A 27,812-nucleotide genomic window follows, 5' to 3' on the forward strand; every position below is an offset into this window, starting at 1 on the left:
CTTTCCTCAGGAGGAAGCCACTTTTTATGACCATTTACGACTCCTGCCAATAAAACCTTTGCCTGAGCCAGGACAGGGCTTTGTTCACTTTCCTGCAGAGCACAGGTAATTCAATTATCAGATAGATGGCATATCCTTAGTGTGAGCAGCAAAAGGGCAGCTAGGCCTGGGAACACAGCTGTGACTCAAGTTTCACTCCTGATGGGGGTAGTTGCCAGGCAGAATTGGAATCTCTTTAAGCCAGTTTCAGATAAAATGTCACTTTTTGTTCCCCAGTTCCTGCATTCAAATAAAACTAAACATTTTTACATATGCAGCTAGAATGCTGATTCTAAGTGCAAAACTATGGCATTTCAACAGTTACAAAGGCATGTGACACCAAACATAGGTCACTCATTTCATCTAAACATTTTCGATTTTAGTGTCTTTAAATCCAGTGCAACTTAAACTGCTGCAATCCACAGCTCAGCCAGTCTTGTTATAAACCTTGTCTTATGATCTTCATTTCCCAGATTTTGTAGGCACACAAAACTCCATTCTACCAATGTCTGCTGGTGTTCAGTGAATATTTTGCACATATTGCAATGTTTGAAATAGGCACTTTGGCTTGCCTTCAGAGAAACACAGGGTGGTTTTAAACTGCCGGCTTTTGGATAGTGGTGAGTACTGGTACTGCACCCATTTTTGGGATTTAAGAATGAATTCCCCACAATTCTAGGTTGCATTTGGCAATCAGCATTGCCATTCCCAATGGTTTCAGACTACTGTGCGGGTAGTCCAATGGTGGTTTTAGGCAGTGTCCTTCTGTGCCCATAACATCGGCAAAAATGAGTGGCAGCCTATTCTTCCTGCATTTCCCTGTGCATTTTCTGGGAAGCTCTGGCCATCATGATGTTTTCATGTCAGTACTGCACAGTTTTGAGGTACGGCTCGGATGCATGGGTAAATACATCCCACAGCACCATAGCACACAAACAGGCCTGACAAGCTACAGAACCAGTACATGATTTACACATGTCCCACATGACTATAACCCTCCCATGCATGCACTGTCACAGAGTTGGAAGGGGAGGCAAAAGGCAGACACTGATGACACCAAGATGGAAGAGCAACACATTTGCTGCATGCTGGGTAGCACTGCCATCACACATTGGCCTGTGAGTGGCATGTCCAATACACATACATGACACATGCCATCACACAGATGGCATGAACCATAGCCATGGTACATTCCACAAGTACATCCATATGTCAGTGAATGAATACTGTCAGCCATCCATGTGAGATGGACATGATGAGATCAAAAATGCTACATAGTGTGACAAAATAGACATGTGCCACACACTGCAACACATCCAGTGTACAAAAATGCAGTGATTTCAGGCTGATGTGCACATCAATGGTTGGTCACTTCAACATGACAGGAAAGAACTATCATGTTCCACATTCAAACAGGCCCCAAAAATTCCTGTGATCAGGCCAATACTCAATTAGCCTGAATGGTCAAATCATTCCTCTAACAAGGTAACACATGTGGGCCAATGTGGGGTTCATCAATGACAGAAGCATGTCACAAATGTGACAATAGAACTGAAGAATGCGTAGCAAAAGTGGGAGAATTGAAACAATCAGCCTGAACGAACACTGAAAAATACAAACAATGTTGTTGCAAGATGCCACTTCAAGAGCAACTGCAGTAATGTTGAGCAAAATTACTAATGTGGGCAGAAGGGATACTGTCACATCCAAGGCCGCTGAATGTTTTGAATGAAGCACATGGGTGACCCATACCACTCAGGCACACACACCCTCACCTGGCACTCAATCAGAACCCGTCACCCAAACAACATACACATGCATTACACACACATGCATGGGCACTCACCGGACAATGCATCATAATCAGGTAGTCCTCCCACACCTTGGATCTGTTCCTCTGTGACGAAGTCCCCAGCAACAGACTCATGTTCAGCGAGTTTGTTGTCCTCTTGTGGAGACCCACCGCCAGTCACCAGAGTAGCGGCATGATTTGAGGCAAGCTTGTTCTTTGCTCTGCGTTTCAGGTCATTCCACCGCTTGTTGCAATGATCAGCTGAGCGCCTCACAAATCCAAGGGCACTTATGCGGTCAGCGATGGTCTGCCAGTGTCCCTTACATTGACCAGGTGTGGTCTTGCACCCTGCAGTCACCAGCATTTCGTGGCTATGTGCCGACACATAGCCCACAAGTGCATGAAGTTCCGGTTCATTAAAGCAAGGCTTCCTTGAGGTACCGGAGTGTGTAGCCGTGTCTGGGGTCTCAGCCTCTTGTGCCAGAGCACCCTTCTTCCTCTTCTTTAAAGGTGGAGCAGAGCCAGAGTGGCTTACGCCGCTCTGGTGAGTAGGGGCAGAATCACCAGTGGACTGGGTAGTAGGAGTGTCGGAATGCACAATGACCATAGGTCTTGATGCAGGCATTGTTTGGCAGGGGGAACGTCAGTTTGATGGACCTGGACTGACACTGTCCTGGCTGGGAGAGTCAGAGCTGGGGCGGATGGAGCTGCAGCTGCCCCTGCAGCCTCCCCACCCTGCATACTTGGGGCAGATGACATAGCTGCCCCGGATCCACGTGGATTGGTGACAACAACTTGCACCGCCACACATGGCCTAGACTTGCTGACCTGGAAGTCAGCCAGGGAGTCATCCTGTGCCAGGTCAGGTGCCACAATGGGCTGGTCCAACAGGGGCTGAGCTTGGATGGTGTCAGCCACGTTTCCCTCAACCATGGGGGGGGAGGCATGGGTGTCCCTGATTGTTCCTCCACACATGGGGGCATAGGGGCACCCTGCAAATCCCAGCCACGTCCCCTACCACGCCCACCACGCCCACCTCTTGAGGGTCGGCCACTTTTGCCTCCCTTACTGCTTGGTCGCCTCCCAACCATGGCGCTGATGTTGTTGTGCGTATGGGAGTTGTAGTAAACTATTGTCATGGGCAATTGGGGGTCAAAGGGGTAGGATACCAGATGGAATTCGTACCCTAGTGCTCTAACAAGGCTGTCTGTGACCCCTGGGGGAAGATGACGGGTCATGCAACGCACAGGCAGCCCAACATCAAAAATAAACGTGCACGCAACCCCTCGTAGACCACGTGCGTGAAAAAATGAACCCGCACTACGCTGTGGCACCCAGAAACACAAAAATAAGCATACGCGTAATACACGCAGCCTACAATGACCTCTGAAGGGGAACGCGACACACGGGGCAAGCACAGTTGCTAGGTACGTGCAGAACTCACCGTCTGCCTGGAAAAAGAATGTGAAAAATACGCGCAACACCCCCGCCAAAAGAAGAATTGTACGCTGTCTGAGGAGACAGGACAAGGAGAACCGCATAGAGTTCTCCGCCCTGACCATCGTGAGCCGTGCCTCTTCTGCCCGCTGCCGCTCCGCATCTATAGCATGGCCTAACCGCTTCCACACGGAAGACACTTCCAGTCCTGGGTCCTCCTGCCCTCTGGCCGATGCCTGCCCCTCCGATGTCGAATGCCCCGAGCCATCATTGCTCCTACCTATAGCCTGCTCCTGCTGCTGCTATCCATGTGCCGTGTCTGATGGTGCCTGCACATCCTCCATCAGCTGGTCTCCAGTTGTGGTGTCCACCCCTGCTGGGCCAACGACTCCCGACTGTGGCAGGGATGTGAGCTCCACCAAGCTGGCTGTGTTGGTCGGGCCAGGTCCACAGGGGGCACTGGTGGAATCTGGGCCGGAAGACAGTGTGGAGAACGACTGGCGCATAGTCTCCACAGAGGAGAAGAGGTCCGCCAGAGTGCGTGACACATGTAAGGACCCACCAACCAGGACGGAGCCCATACGTTTGTGGGACCCCTCGTCCGCAGGTAGTGGAGAGGCAGATGACATGGCACTCTCCCCTACCTGCAGACGGGCCTAGGACGGGGCCTCCCTGCTGGTGCATGGTGGTGCAGTCACAGGGTCAGGGACAGCGACATGCACAGGCCCCTCCGCGGTGACCTGTGCTGCCTGCTGCCCCTGGCCCTGGACTGCACCACTTGCACTAGTGGTACTACCCCCACCAGGCCCATGTGCAGCTCAGTAGCGGGCTCCTCCTCCTCTGTGGAGACCACCAACCTGGATGTCTCCACACCGTCTTTCGCCATTGGAAGCCCCTGTGAGGGCTCACCCGGCCCTTCCGCCAAAGCCGTTGTGGCAGACGCAGCACCAGCCCCCTCTGTCCCGGATGATGGTAATTCCTGGGAGGGTGGCTGGGCCTTCGTCGCTGCCCAGTGGAGGCATCCCCGCCGCTTGGCTCCACAGCGCCGTCTCCGCCCTCTTCTTCACTTGACGCTGCATAGAGGGAGACATAGAACACAAGCATCAGGATACAGTACAAAATACACTAGACAGGAAGCAATAACACATGAGTGGCACTGTCAAATGTCACTTCCATCCTGTCATTCCACAACCCATGGGTCAATGCACACAACACACATGCAGGAACAGTCCCGGCGCCTGCAATCAACATCAACATCCATGTAGAAGGGCCCCTGTAAACCAAGATGTTGCCTTCAAAGTCACATGCAGCCATGGGATTTCAAAGTCACACACACACTTCTCTGGCACACACACACACGTGCACCATACAAGTACATGACATCAGCACCCATTCCTCACCCCCCCTTCATGTCCAGGAACAGAGACTGCCATGCTTTCATGTGTGCATTCCGCATAGAGCTCCCCATGTTGCATTAAAACACATGCACCAACCATGTGGTTCACACATAACTGGTCTCACATGCATGACCATGATGTCCCTGCACACACACATCCATACATGGCCTATGTCACACATACAGGCAAGCATCAGACTAGCAGCACACTGCAACATGCCCTGTCTCACACAGAAATGCTTGGCCACTTACCGCTCAACTCCGGACGGGTCTGCCTCCGAAGGATCTGGGCATGGATCGCTGGGCCTACGCATTCCAGGACCCTCATCTGGATGTTACTCATGCGTGCCCGGCCCCCCCCGCGAGGCGCCGGGCCTTGTGGATGGTCCTGGACCTGAAGTCCTCCCAGCGCTTCTTGACGTGCTTGATGTTGTGGGTTGCCACCCCCTCCGTGTTGATGGCAACCACTACGTCGTCCCAGATCCTCTTCCGTCCTTCCTTGTTGGCGCATGATGTTCCGAAGAGGGCATCATAATGCGCCAGGACATGCTCCACCAGGACACCAACTTCGGTGGCAGTGAAGCTGGTGGCCCTCTGCCTCTCTGGCTGGGGGTTGCCAGTGGTGCCAGATGGAGATGTGCCCGATATGGCAACCCCAGAGGCAGGAGTGGGTGGGCAACTGGGTCCTGGGGCTGGGCTGTGGAGCGATGGTATCCCAGTTGGGGGTCTCCTGGTCCAGCAGAGATGGACACAGCAAATGGACCCCTGCAGATGGCTGATGTACAGGCAGCAAATAGTAGGACACGTGGGCAGCAGACAGTCAGGCAGCAGCAGATGACAGGTGGGAGCATGCTCGGGGCTCTGGGGGGCAGGAAAATGGCCTTCAGGGCAGGAGCGTGGTCTTCTGTGTCTGTATGCGTGGCCAGCTTGATACAGAGTGATTTGGCACGTGAAAAATGTGCACATCAGCGTGTAATTCGAGGAAAGGCCCTTAGCACATAAGCATGTAAGCACACGTACGCGATTTCATTGAACCAATGGCCCTTTGCGCGTAAGCGCATCCGTGACGTGTCACGCACGGGCGTTGCCCTTTCGCATGTCAAACTTCACACAAACCCCAGGAATACACGTACCCCACTCGCATAGAGCCCTTTCCCGTGTAAAACTTCACGCGAACCCCAGGAATACACGTACCCCACTCGCACAGGGCCCTTTCGCGTGTAAAACTTCATGCGAACCCCAGGAATACACGTACCCCACTCAAACAGGGCCCTTTCGCGTGTAAAACTTCCCGCAAACCCCGGTTATACACGTACCCTGCTGAAATCGCGTGTGAGACTTCCCGCGAACTGCAGTTATACACGTACCCTGCTGAAATCACGTGTGAGACTTCCCGCGAACCCCGTAATACACGTACCCTGCTGAAATCGCGTGTGAGACTTCCCGCGAACCCCATAATACACGTACCCTGCTCGCACAGGGCCCTTTCACGTGTAAAACTTCACACGAACCCCAGGAATACACGTACCCCACTCGCACGGGGCTTTTTTGCATGTAAAACTTGCTGCGAACCCCAGTTATACACATACCACACTCGCACAGGCCCTTTCGCGTGTGAAACTTCCCGCGCACCCCCGAAATACACGTACCCGGATCCAATTGCGTGTGTGACTTCCCTTCGAACCACCGTAATACACGTACCCTGCTGAAATCGCGTGTGAAACTTCACGCGAACCCCAGTTATACACGTACCCCACTTGCACAGGCCCTTTCGCGTGTGAAACTTCACGCGCACCCCAGTAATACACGTTCCCCACTTGGCTTTACTGTTTGACAACCCTGTAAACTGGTGCAGGGTTAGCGCAGCCCTTTGTGCTGAATTGGGGATTTTGATGGCTTTTCCTTGCGCGAGGGCGTTCTTGGGGACGTAACTGGCGCTGCTGCAGGGTCGCTGCGCCACTCTGCGCCACGGCTGGTTTTGGAGGCTAAAATCCATGAATACCCTGTGCACAGAAATCGATTTTAGCGCACGCGGCTGGCGCAGACATTCGCACGCGCACACTGTGCGCCAGCCGCATGCGCCACTTTTGTGCGAAATTCTATGAATTACCCTGATAGTGTTTATGGAATAAGACAACAATTGGACTACTGTGCTGGAATGTTTAAATTCACTATAAACTCACAGGAAGATCCACAAGAATTTCTAATGTACTTACTACAAGTACTGGAAAATAAAAACTTACCTATAAATGAAATCTTCCAGATTTCATACATGTGGAGACATACATGCACTCTCTGCAACAATGTGACACAAGAACAAATCCCTAAAGAACGCTTTGTATATATATCAATACCTAATTGTGAATCCATTCCATTTCAGCAACTTGTACAAAATGCAAACCATGGTAGATTATGTACTACCTGCAATTCGGATAATCGCTCCACCTTATTAATACAAACACATAGTAAATACGTAATACTAATGCTTCTACGTTACAATGCAGATGGTACCAAAAACAACTGCAAGCTGACTGGATTCACACATGGTCAAGTATCACTTAGTAAGAAAACCTTCACAACAATAGGTATAATCTACCATGCAGGAGCCACAACCAATTCAGGTCACTACACTGTATATATAAAAAAAGAAATGTGGATGGTTTGAATGTAATGATAGTACCATTACTCTAAAGCAGAGATTGGCAGCAAATCTTGTAAACTATTACTTAATATTCTTAAAACCAATATTTAATACGTAATCTGTGTATGAACATAAGCAAAACTTCAACTTCAACTTTAAAACTGTGCACAGAGTATGCCAACCTGTATCTAACTGCCCCAAGATTCTGCAACAAGCAAACAGATAAATAAATACTACTAAAATGTAACAAGAAATACACAGTTAGAATACGCCAACAGGTATCTAACCGCCCCAAGATTCTACAACAAGAAACCACATAATAAATAAATACCACTAAAATCAAACAAGGAATATACAGTTAGAATACGCCAACAGGTATCTTACTGCCCCAAAAAATCTACAACAACCCAACAGATAGATGAACAGCACAAAAGTAGAAATAAACAATTAGAATATGCCAACAGGTTTCTAATTGCCCCAAAAATCTGCAACAAGCCAAAGATAGAAGATTAACAAGAAACAACAAATAAACAATAAAACAATGAAAGAAATATATTGTATCACAACATAGAAGTTTTTTTTTTAATCCAGCATGGATTTTTCTGTCCCACAGACCAAATGATTTAGAAAAAAACCACAGAAACTAAGCAAATTTCACAGTACACTGTTTTGAACTATAGCACTTGTAAAGTACTAAATATGAGGGTCAAAAAGAAATGTCTATTATGCAATGCGATAACTCATTATGAACTACCTGCTCTAACATATGATCTTTTCTTTTATCACAGAGATCGAAAAAGTATGTCGGTTCCAGTTACCCATGTCATGAAAAAACTGCATACAACCACAAAAATCTCAACCAATAAGTATAGAGTAAAAAAACTCAGAAAAAGCGCACTCCTTGTTACAAACTCCCCAATCTTAACTGCATAACCTAGCCAAAACTTCACATTCAAACTCTACAAATGAAACAGTACACAGACTTTTGGGTTATGGATATTTGATGGGTGTTTGATTCTATGGGTGTGTTTTGCTGCGGCGGTTGTGGCTAGGGCCTAGACTCTTGGGTGCATGGCCTATGGCCTATGGCCTTCAGGCATGCACTCAAGACTCTAGGCCATGGCCACAACCACCACACCTATAATACCAAACATTTTGACTGTGGTATGTAAGCTGCTTATAGGGGATATTAATTACAATAAATCCTCTACTAACAACCCAAAAACCGACATCAAATTAAAGTAAAATAGGCATCAGTGCATTAGTGCATTTATTATGTCAACGGACAACCACGACGACCGCGGACATGGCGAACACATCAGGGGCACCTGCTACCTAAACAAATACAGTATTTAACCCATCACTTACTCCCCAACCCTCACCAAGCACTTCTGCACACCAACACACTCCCCAAAATTGCATTTTGCCTCTGTTTGCTTCCGCGCTGTCATTGGATCCAAGATGGCGGGCGCATCGAAACAATGTGATGGACCTCACCCCTCATCCCAGCCAATCAGAGAACACGTTGTGCCCAAAAAGTGCTCTTCCTATGGTGTTAGCAACTTAACCATAACTACACAGCCAATACCATGGGCTGTGTAATATATATAACCAAACCAATATAAGTTGCTAATCCCACAGGAAGAGCACTTTGTGGGCAGCTTATAACTTCGCTCTCCCTCCCCAAGGGCCTGAAGAGGGGAACCGGAGTGAGGATGCAGCGAAGGAAGAAGAGAATGACGAGTATGAGGTAGTTGAACTCCCTACTCCCCGCACTCGGCGTGAGTCTTGGCTGTGGCGGTTATTTACCATTCATGTGAATGGTCCTAAGGCTCGTGCGAACCAAGTCACCTGCAACAAGTGCAAAATGGTACTCAGTCGCAGGAGTCTTGGTTCATACAGTTTTGGGACCACTACCATGAAGCGACACCTAAGGTCATTTCACACTGGGGCCATTTGCAGGATTGTACGTTGCGAGGAGCGTAGCAGGTTGACTTCCTCTACTTCATTCTCCGTTTCTGATCCTGTCATCACAAGGAACACTCCTGTGGGACAGCGTATTCCTCAAACTGCCTCACAGGCCATACACAATGCTGATGACCCATACCTTTCGAGGGTCACATTTGTGTGTATGTACTGCGACGCAGTAGTCTACAGGGGGGAGCGACTTCACAGTGCTTTTGAGATTATTGTCTCAGAGCACGAGAAGATCTGCACACTACCAAAATAAAACCCACTCTACATCTTCCTCTCTCAGCGCGCCCTTTCTTATCCCCGTGGTTGGTGTCCCCCCCTTTACCCTCCTTTCCCCTCCTCTCCTAGTGTGTCTTGTATAAAAAAACAAAAAAAATATAAAACAACAAAAATCAAAAAATAAGGCTCTTTTCAGAGCCGTCTTTCACAGTTAAAAAATAGAAGTGAAAATAAATGAAGCAGGGCCCTATCATAACCCTTGCAATTTTCTCTTGGAGGAAGTGGTGGCTCTGAAAAGAGCCTTTTGGTGGTGTTTGTGTTTGAAAAATTATAAATACTCAACACCTACTACAAAATGGATGCTGTAATTCTAAAAAAGGTCGCAATGCATTTTGTATATTTCTCAGAAAAATCTGATTGCCAGCATAAGTTAGATGGACTTCATCTCTGCGTAAAATGTATGTACTACGAAACATCATATTTTCATTGTGAAAAGAGGACATGCCAAAATCTCTTAGAAAGGCACAAACAGCCTTATTGACATTGCACCTTGCTTTCTCCATTTGTGGACCAAATGAAGAAGAACAAAGCCACATTTGTTTCTGCACAATCCGTGAAAAAATTACTTGAGAATTTTAAACATGTCCATGACCTTCCCAAGTCCTTCTTTCATTTCAAATTGCAAAGAAATTCCAGACACATGTCCTAAACTGTTCCCTCCACAATGAATTATAATTATATCTGGATGTTGCTCTGTCTCCAAAGTAGCCCAGAGAGGTAGCAAGTCCAACCACTTCATTCCACGTACTCCATGCCAGTGTACTTCCACATGTGGAAATCCAAGATCTACAGCTACTCCATAGCTTTCTGCATGCACCTTCAACCAATGTATCCACAAATCTCCCAAAATCCAAACAATCTGTTTTCTGAAACACACAGGCATAGCTATCTATTCTTCTCTCAGCAAAAAGAGTATCTGAGAAACTCTCTACTGGCACAACACACCCACTAAAACTTCCTGACCAATCCCTTTCTATGCTCATTCTAATTTGCATGGCTTCCCAAACCAAAAATCCCCGGATGTAACACCCGATGTCCGCGAACTACCGCCATGTCCGCGGACATATCGTAACATGGACAGCCCTTCTACCATTTCCACTTCACTCTCTGTGCCATTCCCTCTTTGGATGTAGCTAAGAAGTTACATGACCATCTACCAATCACATAGATGACCTCTACATCTAACTGCATCATCATAGATCAGCACTGCAAATGTACTGAGAATCTTTCTGAGTACAAGTGTCATTTCATTGGAAAGCACCTTCTACAAGAAATACTGTACAAGTCTCCAAGATTTCTACTTGCAGCTCCATGCATATCCATATGCATGAACACAAACTACAGGTATGCATATTTTCTGTAAAGTACATGTGCAATTCTTCTAGTTTCATATGAACAGATTGACTGACTTTTACCTTGTATAATCTGTAAAATGAACTTACTGTCTTTTTTCCATCTCCTAAAATCAACTGTCACTTACAAACCTTTATACTATTTAATTTCTTTTTGCAGACACATATTCAAATCATGTTGAAGTAACATTTTTTAAATAAAATATATAGACTGCATATAGTCAAACAAAATTGCATGCACACACTATGTTCAAATCTCAAACAACAATACTTGTACAATTACATAAACATTTTTTTATTTACGTATTTATATTTATATAGCGCAAGCAGCCCATGACATTGAGGCGCTATTACTTGCAAGAGCTTAGTTACAGGAATAGTGGTATTCACTGGTACATTAGGAATTTCACAAGGCATAGAAAAGATATTTAGTTTTCTACAGTTAGTCATTGCAATACAGTTTATTCATTAAGAACATATGATATGTATTCAACTGGTGTGACGTATCTTATGTGAATAAGATAGCTTTAATGGTTTTGATGAAAGCGCTGAGGATGTCAATTAAAAAAATCAATGTCTAAATTAAAAACAACAGTGCTATTTACAAACAAAATTACTAATTTGTTTCTTTTACAATTGCAGTGAAGACCATTCTCCTGAAAAGAAGCAGCCGAATTTGAAGAACAAAGAAGAACTAAGAAGTAACCTGTTCATTTTAGAAAGAAATAAGTAGAATATCACCATAATATTTGTATTATTACTCAAACACACTGTAAAGTTAATTCATGCTATTTCTGTGCCTAAAAATAGAGATTGTGCACCATTCTGTCCAAAAATCCCCATGTCTTAAACAGCGATTTACAGCCAAAATGGCCCACAAATAACTATTTTTGGTCACACACATTACCCAACTCAACGGCTAGAATGTTGATATTATAGAACAAACAACTGTTTTAATTGTATACATTAGATTTACTATTTGTACTTCTCCACACCATTAGCCTACTCTTTTCTGTCATCTGAACCCCAGTTTAGTAGCACATAAATTCAAGAACACCCATTCCTACTAGTTGTAGTTCCCAATGCACAATCACTCACCATAAAATACACCTTTATCATCTTACTCAAACACTCATGCACACAGCACACATACATTGCAGAACACCCCAACCCATACCATCTTTATTTTTTTCAACATACCCTAAAGAATGCCTACCAAAAGTCAAGTCCGTAGAAAGCAACGCAGAAGTAGAGCAAATGAAAATAAAAGTGTCCAACATAAGCATCCATCTCTAGCAGAATTTGTAAAAAAAAGTTGAAACAAAACAGCTAATACAGTCATTTAGTGAAATACAAGAAGTTTCAAGTACACAAACTTTGCCTCCTCTATCAAAATGTAAAACAAACCAAGAAACAATTAACAGAAAATCAGATATCACTACAGATAAAACTGCTTCTTTAAATTTTGACATAATGCAAAGTAAGCATACCAAGAAAAGTATTTTAGCCAAAATGTACCGTCACAAAGTCCTTCAAAATCTTATAAAAACAAGAGAGAAATCAGGTTCAATGCTTAAAAACTATCATAGGAAATTAATCTTAGAGGCGTTGATAGGCAGTGCAATTCTTCTCAAAAGAAAGTTATTTATTTTAGTGTTAAACAAAATGAAACCACTAACAAAACTAATAACTAAATTACAAAAAAGACTTCTCAATAAACTAAATATCAACAGAAAGAACTTCTTAAGTATATGCGGAGGTGAATGGAATCACACTACGAGCACAGAAGCATACTTTAATGAAGAAGCGTACAAACAAAAGCAAACAAATACAATTGCCATACATGGCAGTGGTCGAGGTTATGAAAAAGTGAATAATACCATAATGGAACAAGAAGTACTCCTTACAAAAATATGCCTGGCATTCAACTGAATCAGGCGTCCTTACCGGGTCCCGCGAGGAGACCAGGGAGCTAACAACGGGCCTGTTATTAATGGGCCCGTTGTTAGCTCCTTCGCCATTCCCATTGAGCACTATGTGGGCTCGAATGGGAATGGGGGTGGACCGGGTCCGGGTTCAATGAACAAGGAATTACCGGGTCCTCCAACGTTGGGATGGCCCGTTAAGTCCTCATTTGAGGAACCCGGGCCCGGTATACGGTAAGGAGCTAGCCATGCCGGTAATTGCGGCATGGTTACCTCCAACCTCGTAATGAGGGCCACTGACTATGTCACACATGATGGCAGAAGTATCAGATAACTTGAAAGCAGGTCAGGCTCTGGTGAAGCATTGGCATGACCAGAAGGCCAACATGGTTGAGTTTACTCAAGACTAGCAAGTTCTAGTTGTGGTCCCTATAAGGCAGAGGGTCTTACAGTACAAGTGGATAGGACCCTTCAAGGTTTTGAGCAAACTTGGAGAAGTCAACTATCTGGTGGACTTATGCAATCCTAAGGAGGCTCCCAGAGTCTTTTACACCAACCGTCTAAAAGCTTATGTCTCAAAACCAGAATTAGGAGCTTCGCTTCTAGCTTCAGCTCAAGAGGAGGAGGAGAGTGAACCTCTACCTGCCCTACTCAGAGGACAGGCTTTAGATGAGAACATAGAAGGAGTCAATCTCTCTTCTAATTTAACACCTGAAAAACAGAAGGAGTGCAAGTTTTTGTTAAATCAGTTTGCCTCCCTGTTTTCACTATCACCAGGCTTGACACCTTGGGGCCAGCATGACATTCTTATTGGTGACTGTTTACCTGTTAAAAGCAGAGGTTACACAATGGCAGATCATGTGAAAACCCACATGAAGGAAGAGGTCAACAAGATGCTTGATCTCGGGGTAATAGAACCCTCTACCAGTCCATGGTCTAGTCCAGTTGTACTAGTGCCAAAGACAGGATCCAAGGAGTTGAGATTGTGTGTGGACTTTGGAGCTCTTAATGCAGTCACTAAGACTGATGCCCATCCTTTACCCAGGACAGATGAACTGGCGGACAGGCTTGGTTCAGCCAAGTACCTCAGTACATTTGATCTCACTTCAGGCTATTGGCAAATTGCCCTGGCAGGCCATGGCAAGGTGAAAACTCAATTTTTAACCCGAGCAAGTCGCTACCAGTTTAAGGTAATGCCTTTTGGACTAAATAATCCACCTGCAACATTCCAAAGGAAGGTTAACCAAGTTCTGATTGGGATGGAGGACTTCCTCGTGGCATACTTGGATGACATTGCAGTGTTCAGCCCTACTTGGAAAGAACATTTTGACCACTTAGGGTATGTTTGGCAGGCTCTTGAGCAGGCCCATCTCAACATAAAGGTGAGTAAGTGTCAAATTGGTCAGAGTAAAGTGGTCTACCTTGGACATGAGTTAGGAGGAGGTGAAATTGGGCCATTGCCTAGCAAAGTACAAGTTGTACAGAACTGGGCCACCACTACTACTCAAACCCATGTGAGAACCTTTCTATGCCTCACTGGTTACTATAGGAACTTCATAGAGAACTATGGGACCATAGCTTCTCCCTAGAATGTGATCTCCTCTCCCACATTTCCTAAAAAGGTCAGGTGGAATGAGGAGTGCACTCAAGCATTTGAAGGCCTTAAGAAACCCCTTTGTCAAGCTCCAGTCCTAAGAGCTCCTGACTATAACCAAACCTTCATTGGTATAGGTGCAGTTCTAAGTCAGTTGGATGAGAAAGGTATGGAGCACCCCATTTGCTTCATCAGCAGGAAGCGGAAGGAACCAGAGACAAGGTGGGCAACCATTGAAAGAGTATGTTTTGCTATTGTGTGGTCACTGAAGAAGTTTAGACCATACTTGTATGGATCTACTTTTGTCATTCAGACTGACCACGATCCCTTGAAATGGTTGATGCTAATGAAAGGGGAAAAACTAAACTACTCAGATAGTCAATCAACCTGCAAGGGTTTGATTTTTCCATTGAACACAGGTCTGGGTGTCACCACCAAAATGCTGATGGTGTCTCCAGGATGTTTGACCGACTGGAGTAAGGAGATTCATCCAGGAGTGGATTAAATCCTCCTGTCCCTTAGTCTGGGGAAGTGTTAGGCAGAATCTCATGCAGTTCCCTTTAGGAACACTACACACAATTAAGACTACAAGTGTAAGTACAATTTCACCTTTGGTACAAGCCTGTACTACACAGTAATATTGGTAGCAGTGGCTGAGCAGCCAGACTTATCTCAAGAGTAAAGTGAGCAGTACAAGAGGTTACACAAAGGGCTAACAATTACAGTGGTTCAAACATACACTTACTCAAGGTTTCTTGTTAAAATAATATACATTTATTTACAGTCAGTTGGAAAACATTCCACTAGTAAGAGCAGCTCAAGCTCATAATCTAATATACTACAATACACAATCAATAGGTTTCTGAACAAGTTCAATTCCCCTGAAGTGGGAGCAAAATGGCAATTCAGATACTTTAAAAAGGGGTAAAAAGACAGGGTTAAAAGAATTAAAGCACACATACTTTCAGAGGTAGGGCATATAGTTTCAGTTCACTAGAACCAGCAATTTAATTCAATAGGCCTGGGCCAAAGTCAATGGTTCAGAGTTCTTGATAGGATAGCACAGTTCTGGTAGTAAACGGTTAAGACTTTGCTATGGTTTTTAGAAGTAGTTGGTCTGACGAAAATTTATATTTCGGTTTAGGGAAGGACAAACCTTCAAAGTTGGGAAAGTTTCACAAAATCTCACCGCGGCAGAAAGGAGTTCTTGACCGCACTTGCACAGTACCTTTTAAATGAAGAAGAGCTGTAGCTGAGGCAGTTGTTCCTGGCAGTTCCTGCAGATCTCGCTGTTCCTGAGCTTCAGTCATGGGGACAAGAAGGAGAACATCAGGAGGTTCCTGCACTGCCCATGGAAGAGGCCACAAGCTTGGCAAAACGTTGGTTTAATGTGTGAGTACCTTAAAGACCACAAACTGGTTTCCTTCTCACTGGCTATCCGGTTTCCAACAGCGCTCTGAAGAAAATTCGACCAGTATAGAGGCAGTGTCCAGGTGACTTGCGAGTTGGTTGTTCCCACCAAACTCAAGGGAATAAGTTATCCTTAAAGGGCTTCTCTGTCAATGAAGTTTCAGGCAATTCGGACTTGCAGCAGGGTTTCACCGGGGGACCAGGAGTTGCAGCAGTCGTCTTCCTTCAGCTAGTCTTCGGTTCTTTCGTTCCATTGGTCGACACTGCTTTCCAAGTCCCGGAGCCCTGCTTTTAAACAGTTTTCCACCATTCATTCCAGCATAGCTGTCACTCACCCAGCAGGATGGCTGTCCTTGCCGGACAGCCAGCTGGCCAATCATGCCAGAGTGCATTCAGGTGTCCTAGGAGACTAAGCACAGGGAGTTTCGGGAACCTCCCTCAATCCTGTCCACCCCAGACACTCAGGCGCTAGAGGAGGGCTTTAGCACTGAAGCCCACCAAAGGCCAACGAACAAAGGGACCAAACCTGGTTTGGCATGCAGACACAAACACTAGAAGGACCTTTCCAAAAAAGAAATGGCGAAAAAAGTTGGCCGGAGTCTGTTTTTACAGATAGGTCTTGGACGCCATATTGAAAAACATGGCTCACCCGAATTTTAGCTACCGGTGTTCGCGGTCGGGGATAATCCTGGTAGTTTGTTCTAAACCACTGCCAGCAGCCATTTCAAGAGGGAAAGGGTAACATTTGACTTTTATATGAGTTTTTAGTCTCAGGGTATGATAGGCAACCCCTCCAGCACTCTATATGAAGATAGTGTGTGCTGGGTCTGTAAATTTAAAAAGACTAGTAAAGCAAATTTAATTTTATATGCTCTGGGAGACGGTAGTCAGTCCCAGAGAAGGTATTTAAACCTTGGGAAGTCTGAAAGACATCCCTGTGCCGCTGTACTGAAGGTGCTGTGTGACACACAAGAAAACGATGATGCATATGAAGTTGTTTTAAAACTCCATATCCAAATAACACAAAAGTAAAACACAAATCAAAATAAATGAAAGAGTGGGAATAAAAGGCTCGCACTCTTTCCAGGTAAAAATTTAAATCGTAGAAATCCAGCAAAGTTGCTGGGGCTCTCAAAAGGTAAGGGACATTAGCACATTCTTGAGAAAAGGTAAGGGACATTAGCACATTCTTGAGAATTCTCCCTAACAACATGCAACCGATACCATAATGTATAAACATTACACTGTCTTTGGCACCCCATGCCCTTTCATTCAAATACTATTGTCTTACCCACTTCCACTCAGAAAGTATTGTGTCACTGCCAACCTACCCACATTCTGTTCGCAACACGCGCCCTACTGCAGCCAATCTGCACACACCACACTATGCAAGCACCACCCTCTACCGAGTGCAGAGTCAAAAATGCGTTCCTGCGTCGGGTATGTTTCAGCCCTATGCTCTTGAGTGCATGCCCTGCACCCTACGGCCTACGGCCTTCGGCCATGCACCCATACCCTATTCCTTCTACAGACCCACTGCACCTTCATTCACCCATGCATAACACTATGTGCCCAACTACCGCATTCCATCCGCAGCACACAGCCACCCGCGCTCCTATCCAGTCTATGCCATGTGCAATTCAGTCCCCTCCTGCAATTGACCTGCCACCACGAAAAGAGGTCACTGCAAACAGCTTGTGGCAGAAGCTACGGTACAGTTACGACAGCTGCCTCCAATCACCGCACAAAGTACTCACCTACATATGTCACATGAACCACTTCTCACTCCCCCACCCATTCCCTCCCTTATTGCAGCCAACACATTCCTTATGGTACATTTTCCAGACCCTTACGCCGCCGCACTGTCCTCCGATACACCATGGCGTCTTTCCCAAAAAATGTTGATGCACACTACGCTTCCCTCTAGCCAACCACCGGACATGTCCAAACTTCTCTGACAGCATGCCATACCGCGAGCCAGTGACACTTCTATCCGCAGAGCCAACAGGGAAATGGGTCCATGTAGCGGACCCAGATATCACTAATTTTATGGCATGTGCATTTCAATTCTTTACAACAAAAGTACTGATCGGATTGCCATCAAACACGCAAAAGCATGCTTTCTGACCCAAGCCCCCGCTCCTGCCGCTGGTTTGGTGAAAATATGTCCAGCCGTTCGGCCTGTAGTCGTGCGCAAAGTTTTTCCCCATTCAGTGTATGGAAAAAAAATGTTTGGGGACCCCTCCTATAACTTTGCCCCCCGCACGAAACCTCGCCCAACTTGGCGATAAACTTCAGAGCCGGCCATATACTTTTTTTGCAAAGTTTGGTGAGGATTCGTCCAGGGGAGCGAATTTATAAGCCGCCAAATAGGTGCTCTTCGTATGAGTTTAGCAACTTAACCACAACTACACACCACTATTGCGGGCCTGTAATATATGTTATAGTGCAGCGATCACCGCACTGTAGTTATGGTGAGTATCAAGTTCCATAGGAAACTTGAAATTGAATTTTTAATTTAATAACCTTGGACTTTCATGACGGATTTGGCTGAAATTTTGCAAACAAAATTGTACACACTGGCCTCCGGACTGGACTTTTTGGGAAAGATCTGTTAAAAAAATAAAAAAAAGTTATTAAAGTAAAATAACACCATTTTGTCCTAGACCCAATTCCTTTTGCCACAGAGAAAAATGTCAAATTTTTGCTTAAGCACACAGCAAAAATCACTGGATGGGGCAAAACATGAAGCAATGACTGGATTTGCATTGAGGTCTGGGTTTACTGACCATTTCCAATAGTTTGTAAACAGCAGAGATGCTTTGCAAAAATAAAAAGTAGCCATTTTTCCCCAATAATCTATTGCTAATGGGACTCTATCCAGGCAACTGCTTGATCATGATTCCGAAGCAGAGAGAGCAAGAGTGTTGATGAGATCAGAGTTATCAATGATAGCAAAGGCAGCAGTTAAGTCATTGAGGACTGGGATAGAGGATAGGTTGCAATTTTTAGCAGAGGTAATACAGTTGGAGACATACACAAGAGCAGTTTTAGTGGAGTAACAGGAGCAGAAACCAGCTTGGAAGGGTCACAAAGGTTGTGCATGCCAAGAAAGATAGTAAGGGCACTGAATACATGTCATGAACCATCGAACTCGCACCTTCTGGGCCTCCTGGTCCCTGACACGTTGGGCCTTACACTCCATAATAATACCAACATGGCGGCAAGCTCAGAACACTGCTCGCCAGTCTTCACGTTCTACGCAGCGTCCTCTATAAAGAAGCCACACCCCCGCGGCCCTGCGCCTCTCAACGCTGCTACTAGCTGTGATCGGACGTTTGCTCCGAACCTTCTCTAATGCTACTTGCTATCCCCTGGCCCCTGGATTCCCTTCTCCCGACTCCTTCCCTCTTTCCTAACTTCCCGGAATCCCTGTGCCGCTTCTGCATGCCCCCAACTCCTTCTTGTATACTCCTGGAGTTTCCCGTGATCCTGGACATCGAAGCTGAACGTAATCTGGAAGCCGAGGACGGCCGAGCGGGCTTATTTAAGTCCCGAACCATACGAAAGAAGACTCCACCTAAAGAGGACATCAGGCAACATAGACAGGTGAGAAGGGGGGAAACCTGTGACAGATTGAGACGCCACCTGACCGAAGTCGATACAGACATGGAGGCGGCCATCCAGGATCTTATGCGTGGCATGCAAGAACTATCGACCGAAGTACAGAACTTGAAAGCGGAGAACGCCGCGCTGAAAGAATTGGTACTTTCACGCGACTCTGCCTCAAAGGACAGCGTGCTATTGGGCGGCATTGTTGACAAATATGACGGCTGTGCAAAAACCCTCCGAGGATTCCTGGATTCTTGTTTGGTCCACTTTACCTTTAAACCTTATTATTTTTCCGCCCCCAGGGCTAAAGTGGGATTTATTATTTCTCACCTCTCCGGGAATGCCTTAGCCAGGGCCACACCATTAGTTAACACCGGAGATTCCCTTTTGGATGATTATGATGGATTCATTCAAGCACTAAAGACTATGTTTGACTGCCCAGAACAGGTCTTTACTGCTCAAGAACGTTTACTCGATTTCCAGCAAGGCTCTCAGGACATGCTCACCTACATAACTCGATTCAAGCAATTGGCTAAAAAAGCAGGTTGGCCTTCTGAAGCTTGCTTCACCCTCTTTTGAAGATGGCTAAATGAAGATGTTAAGGATGAATTAGTCAGGGTAGCACGTCCTAGTTCTTACCAGGCACTTATGGATCTTGCTCTACAAATTGATTTCCGCATCCAGGAAAGAAAGGCAGAGAAAAGGAAGACCAAGTAAACCATCCAAAAAAATCCTCTTGTGAGCCCTTCAAAATCCGAAGATTCTCCTGTTCCTACAAATGAACCCAAACCCATGCAGCTAGGGGCCTTCCGTGGACCCATATCTCCCCAAGAAAGGCTGAGAAGGATCCATACTGGCTTATGCATGGACTGTGCCTCGGACAAGCATTTAGTCAGAGAATGTCCCTTAGCCCCTCCACGGCGTTCGGGAAACGCCAGCTCCCGATCCTAGATGGAGCTCAGTTTTGGGAGAGAGATGCAGGCTCCACATCTATACCATCCTTGAACTCTCCTGGATAAAACTCCCTGGTAGTCTTACAGGCTTTTCTATCGTCATCTAAGAAGGAATCCTACCCCATTCTGGCACTAGTGGACTGTGGGGCCATGGGAATATTCATAGATCAGGAATGGATCCTTAAACATCATATTCCTTACAAATCCCGGAACGTCCTGCAACCTGTAGAAGCAATTGATGGAAGACCTCTTTCTTCTGGACCCATATCCCTTCAGACTAAGGAAATTGAGCTTGCTATAAACCATCACCGAGAAAGGATAAAGTTTGACATCATGAAATCTGCCCATTACCCAATGGTTTTGGGAATGCCATGGCTACAAAAACACAACCCATACATCGATTGGACAGCTGGTTCCCTGTTCCTAGGTTTCCGAATTTTGCATGTCCCATTGTCTGCTCCATGATCCTTCATCGACAACATCAGAAGAACATTCAATAACTCAGCAAGATCCTCTTATGGTCTCCAACATCATCCAGCTTCCTAAAACCTACCAGGAATACGCTGATGTATTCTCTTTTGCTATTGTCCAAGCCCTACCACCCCATAGGCCTGAGGACTGTGCTATTGAAACCGAACCTTCAGCCATGATTCCCTTCAGAAGGATGTTTATCCTGTCTGAACCAGAGAAAAAGGCCCTTCGTGAATACCTAGATACTAACCTAAAAAATGGCATCATACGCCCATCCAAGTCTCCGGCTGGAGCTTCATTATTTTTTGTTCCTAAAAAAGACACCAAGGAACTCAGACCTTGTCTAGATTATCAAGGTCTTAATCAGTGCACCCTTAAGGATCGTTATCCATTACCCTTGATCTCGGATATCCTGGGAGCTGTAATATTCACCAAATTGGATCTCAGGGGTGCTTATCCCTTGATTCGTATTAGAGAAGGTGACGAATGGAAGACAGCCTTCAGAACACCCTTTGGTCATTACGAATACTTGGTCATGCCCTTTGGACTCTCTAATGCTCCGGCAATCTTCCAACGCTTCATGGACCGGGTGTTTTCAGATACGCTATTTCTTTTCGTCATCGCCTACTTGGACGATATTTTGATATTCTCTAAGGATCCTCTAAAGCATGAAGAACATGTTAAATCAGTGTTACAACGGCTACGTGAACACAAGCTTCTAGCAAAACCCGAGAAATGCCTTTTTCATGTTTCCACTGTTCACTATCTAGGATTTGTCCTTAGCCCAGGTGGCATAGGCATGGATAAATTCAAGGTTAAAGCCATACTATCCTGGCCAACTCCGATCTCCGTAAAACAGATCCAATCTTTCCTGGGCTTGGCCAATTTCTATCGGACGTTTATACCATCCTTCTCCGAGATTGTTCAACCAATCATCTCCTTGTTGAAAAAAGATATTCCCTATCATTGGACCCCAGCCCAGGAGAAGGCCTTCCAACGTCTGAAAACAGAATTTACACAAGCCCCCATCCTGGTTCAACCTGATATAAATCGACCATCCCTAGTGGAAACAGATGCCTCTAACTATGCCATCGGAGCAGTTCTGAAACAGGAACTAGATGACGAGCTGGAACATCCTATTGCCTATCTTTCACGGACATTGACCTCCGGTGAAACTCATTACTCAGTCTTAGAAAAGGAACTTCTAGCCATCCCTCAAGCCTTCACCGAGTGGCGTCATTTACTTCTAGGAGCTAAACATCCTGTCCAGGTTTGGACGGACCATCGAAATCTCCAAGTGTTACAGGCCCTGGAATGCAGCAACAGCCGTCAGGCCCATTGGGCGTTCTTCTTTGCTCAATACCAGTTCCAAATTCACCATGTTCCGGGAACACAAAACGTAATTGCTGAAGCCTTGTCTCGGCGCCCTGACTATGAACCGCCTGATGATCGAACATTTCCCAAGATGTTTCCCCACACAATAATTGTAGCCCAGGCGACTAGCCTCCTAGATGAAGTCCGCAGTCAGACTCAATCCTCGGAACTCTGGAAAGATATCTCGGACAAGAACCAGTGGAAACTGAAGACCAAAAATGGATACTTGTTCAAAGACAATGCCTTGGTCATCCCAAAACAAAAACTACAGCAAAGGATAAAAATCTCTGTCAAAATACTTTTTACTCCGGGCATCGTGGTATTACCAATACCCTCCGATTAATACAAAGGCAATTTTGGTGACCTGGAGTGAAAGCTGATGTACAAAGGTATATCCAGGCATGCTCTGTCTGTAATCAAAACAAACATGACAACAAGAGACCAGCGGGTCTATTGCAGCAACCTTCACTTCCAACAAGGCCTTGGGAATTCATAGCAACAGACTTCATTGTGGAATTACCACCTTCCAGGGGATACACAACCATCATGGTCACCATTGATTTGTTCACCGATGTGGCCCATTTTACACCTCTGTTTAAACTGCCATCCTCGTCAGAACTTGCTGGAATTTTCCTGGAACACATATTCCGACTGCATGGACTTCCTTCCAAGATCATATCAGACAGACGGCCCCGATACAGTTCTCAGTTCTGGAAACATCTTTGCCAAATACTAGGAATCCAACACGCTCTTTCCTCAGGATATCATCCCCAACCAACGGAGCCACAGAGTGCGTAAACCAAACCTTGGAACAATACCTCCGTTGCTTTGCTACCAAGGTCCAGGATGATTGGTCCCTCTTAATACAGGTGGCAGAATTCGCCTATAATAATTCAGACCACTCTGCTATTAAGACCAGTCGTTTTTTCTGTAGCCAAGGATTCCACCCTTCGGTTCTGCCCTCCATCCTTCCTCATCCTACACCAGTTCCAACAGTCGATTCCTGGATTGAAATGCTCATTAATGTTCAAAGAGAAGCCAAAGAACAATTAGAAAAGGCCAGGACCCAGACCAAACTGTATGTGGACTCCAAACGAAGACCAAGCCCCTCCTACACAATAGGGGATACGGTTTGGCTGTCCTCGAAAATGCTACCATGGCATTTGCGACCAAATAAATTGGCTCCTCTATATTATGGGACATTCCTTATAAAGGAAATCATCAACCCAGTGGCCTACCGACTCAAGCTTCCAGACTCCTGGAAGAAAATCCACCCAGTCTTTCACACGTCCTTAATAAAGCCATATGTTCAGACCTCTCGAACTAACCTTCGGCCCAAACCAGTACTCATTAATGACCAACTGGAGTTTGAGGTCTCCAGGATTTGCGATTCTAGATATAGACGTGGCAAACTCCAGTACCTGGTGGAATGGAAAGGATATCCCCCCAGTGAACGCACTTGGGAACCTATCTCAAATCTAAATACCCCCAGGCTACTCAGAAGGTTCCATCTCATACACCCGGGCAAACCCGGTGGAACGAGTTTCCGGAGGAGGCATTCTGTCATGAACCATCGAACTCGCCCCTTCTGGGCCTCCTGGTCCCTGACACGTCAGGCCTTACACTCCATAATACTACCAGCATGGCGGCAAGCTCAGAACGCTGCTCGCCAGTCTTCACGTTCTGCGCAGCGTCCTCTATAAAGAAGCCACACCCCCGCGGCCCTGCGCGTCTCAACGCTGCTACTAGCTGTGATCGGACGTGTGCTCCAAACCTTCTCTAGTGCTACTGGCTATCTCCTGGCCCCTGGATTCCCTTCTCCCGACTTCTTCCCTCTTTCCTAACTTCCTGGAATCCCTTCGCCCCTTCCGCGTGCCCCCAACTCCTTCTTGTATAATCCTGGAGTTTCCCTTGATCCTGGACATCGAAGCTGAACGTAATCTGGAAGCCGAGAACGGCCGAGCAGGCTTATTTAAGTCCCGAACCATACGAAAGAAGACTCCACCTAAAGAGGACATCAGGCAACATAGACAGGTGAGAAGGGGGGAAACCTGTGACAATACAACTCTTTCCAACACCTTGGAGTTTTGATGAAGAATTGACAGATTGCTAAATTTGGTCACCATATTTGGATCAGCACCTTGCTTTTTCAGGCAAGGGAAGACCATGGTCATTTTGAAAGCAGAAGAACAGGTTCCAGAGATTAGCGAGGTAAAAACCACCTAGAATGGCAATAGGCTTGACAGCCATCCCCATGACACAGATAAATCCCACCATTGTCACCTGGCTCCCCTACTCATCAAAAGAAAAACAGATGCAGAGATCTCAAACACTTATGATCTCTGAAGTCAAAAGTCTGCAATCTGTGTGTCTAAAGATGTTTTGTACTACAACTCTCACAATACCTCACCATGGACTATGCTGGCAAGTTCTGATAGAAATTGCCGTGCAAGATATCTGGAAAGCCAATGATTGCAGACCCGAGTTGTTTAATGTTAGTATTGAAACCTCTGGAGGTGTTAGCATCATTGTATCTATGATTAGTTACCGAGCAGTGCGTATCCTTGGTGTTCATCAGCGGCTGACATCCTTCTAGAGCAAACACTGCAAAATTTAAAGGGAGTTTTCTTCTTTTTGAAAATATAAACACCAGTGCATCCAGGACCTAGAGTCACACTAAATAGTTTTATTACAAAACAACATTTTTAAGATTTAAAATATGTAAAACTAATTCTGCATATTAGGATTTTGTTAGCTTGATTTCTTTCCAATGAATTGACGATGTGTGACCCCCCTTTACTACTGCAGTCCACCATTCTATTTTTCCCCACTTGTCCTCCTATAAATGTACTTCAATATCATATGTTTTTTTTCTTGAACAAAAAGTGATGAAGATAGGTAGGTAGGACTTGGAAAATTGCCAGAGACAAATTATAGATCATCTTTTGACTGTGTACTAATGGATGGAACATGGTACCTATGCAATATGCTTTCTGGTAAGCCTTTAGTGCTAAAGATTAGCTCTTGTGCTTAATAGGTTTTAGAAGGCAGCAGAGTGACATAAAGTGTAAAATAGTGTTTTGGGATTCAGCTCTTGACGTTAGGTGACATGCCTTAGCACATGACTTGTGGGAAGACGTCATGTTGGTGAGTATATTTACGCAATGTGGACATTCTGCTCTATGATCAATGGATATTATTTGGAGATAATTGATAACTGATCTTTGCTTCAAGTAACATTATGGGGGTCATTACGAGTTTGGAAGTAGCCATGGTGCTATTAGCGCCATGGCTGCCTCCAAACTCGTGTCTGGGTCCGGGTTCCTTGAATGGGGACGTACTGGGTCATTCCAACCTCGGAGGACCCGGTAAGTCCCCATTCAAATACCCATCCCCATTCCCATTGAGGCCCTATAGGGCTCAATGGGAATGGGGAGGGAGCTAATAACGGGCCCGTTAATAACGGGCCCGTTATTAGCTCCCTGGTCCTTTAGCGGCTCCCACTGAGGACACCTGGTTTTACCAGCCGGCCTTAGTGGGACCCGCTAAGGGACCTCGTAATGTGGCGGTAAGGGGTTAACGGCACCGGCATCCTTACCGGCTCCGTTAACCCCTTACCACCAGCCTTGTAATGAGGCCCTATGTCTACATGTGTATGATCTTGGCAATGCTGAATTAAACTTAACTGAGTTGACCAGACAGAAAAAACGAAAACATTTTATACTTTAAATCATGAAAACGAACAAAAAATACATTGCTTATTACAATTTCAGGAGGCTTTTGGCCAAGGTGAAGGGGGTCCCGCACATGTATACCTTAGCGGTGGTGCCAGTTGCAGCCTAAGGTTTTAGGGGAGGCCTGAAATGATGAGGCCATATCCCCTCCCCACAGATACATATTTCTCAATATTAATTTGGCCTGGAGACCATCCCTTATGCAGGGCTAGTGGTTATATTGGCGGTTCATATGTACATCTGTTCTGACAGGAGAAGAACATATCATTTGGGAGGTGCTTCAGTGATAACATCATGGACCTTGACCCTTACCTAATTGTTGGTCTGGGCATCATGATGGCAAAGGTCTTAACATTTCAATTGAACCCATTTGGAAGTAGACATCCTATAGGCCAACAATATCTACTGCTCAATTTATTTTTCATGACAACACTATATACTGGCAGATAAGTGTGCAAGAAAGTGTGCACGATCGAAGTGGGGACTGTAATATCCACAACTTCAGAGCTATTATGGCCGAGAAACATCAGCGCCAATGTTACCCCTTGGCCGGTAACCCAGGAAGCATATAAGTGTGACAGGCCCCTGCACACTGGGTAACCATTCCTCTCTTAAAAGTTGTTTACTTCTTTGGAACTGCAGATGGCATACGGCTGGCTTTCATCTGGCAATGCCATCTGCTGGCTTTCATCTGGCAATGCTCCTGGCATGCTGTTTGCTTTCCCTGGGGCTTGTTGACACATGATCAGAATCTCCTGGGAACTGTGTCGCTCAGTTGCATGAGGCTGCCACCATGGGAAGAAGACGCCGTGTGTTAATGTCTCCATATATTACGGTGGGTCTTTGACCAGTAGTCTTGGAATAAGGAACAAGCAACATGTTAAATGGGCAACACTGTATTACTTGCTATTATCTTTCCCCTTGCCTTTATTCCATATAATCACACCATATTTTCTTTCATAAACATCACGTTTCTGGAAAAAAAGATCTAATTCTAAAAAGTTTGTATTATCTAAGAGGATAGAACATGGTGAAGAGAAATAAATTCAGGCACCACAATACACTAGTTAGCAAATATTTATAATGGATGTTTTTATCTTTGTATGAGATTTATAAAGTGCAAACCTAGTTGGTAATTAACAGACCTCTTTACAAAGGGGACTCACTCCGGGGTTACAGGTAGAGTGCAGGGTTCAAGAGGCGCTGGAAAGAGCACTGAGAGCAGGGGAACAGTAGAGGAGATAAAAGGTTTGAGTGGCGCAATCAGTAATTGGCAAGGTGTTTTTTCAAGAGTAGGGGGAATTATTCCAAAACCACACCCATTGCTAATCAAAATATAACCTATCCTTAAAAACTAAGCTACATTCCCCAAAAACCTTGGTCCTTCTCAATGGTCTCTTCTTAGGTCACCCCTCACTTCAGCTCACAATCCATACATTTAGTGTCCAGTGATAAAGTCACCTGGGAAATGGCCGTCAGGGGGCAACATTTCCCAAAAAATGCACCCTCAGTAAAATCAAACACTTTCCTCAAATATACTAGAATTGGAGTTTATAATATAAAATGTCCCCATCATATAATATTTGGTGAATGTACCATACATTCCTCGTCTTATCCTTTGTGTCATTCACTCTGTCTGCCGCCCCATGTCATTCGCTTATTTCCAATAAGTCATACCTTTGATCCTCCAGTGTAGCCACAGTGCCTCTTTATTCTTTTCTCTCTCATTCATCACTCACTCCCTTCCATTTAATTTCCCCCTGGTATCAATCACTGTTAAGACGGATTTCTGAACTCTGTCCTGGTGGCGCAGAAGTTCAGAAGGCCAA

This window comes from Ambystoma mexicanum, chromosome 10, assembly GCF_040938575.1.
Source record: "Ambystoma mexicanum isolate Mex_15411 chromosome 10, UKY_AmexF1_1, whole genome shotgun sequence".
NCBI lineage: Eukaryota > Metazoa > Chordata > Amphibia > Caudata > Ambystomatidae > Ambystoma > Ambystoma mexicanum.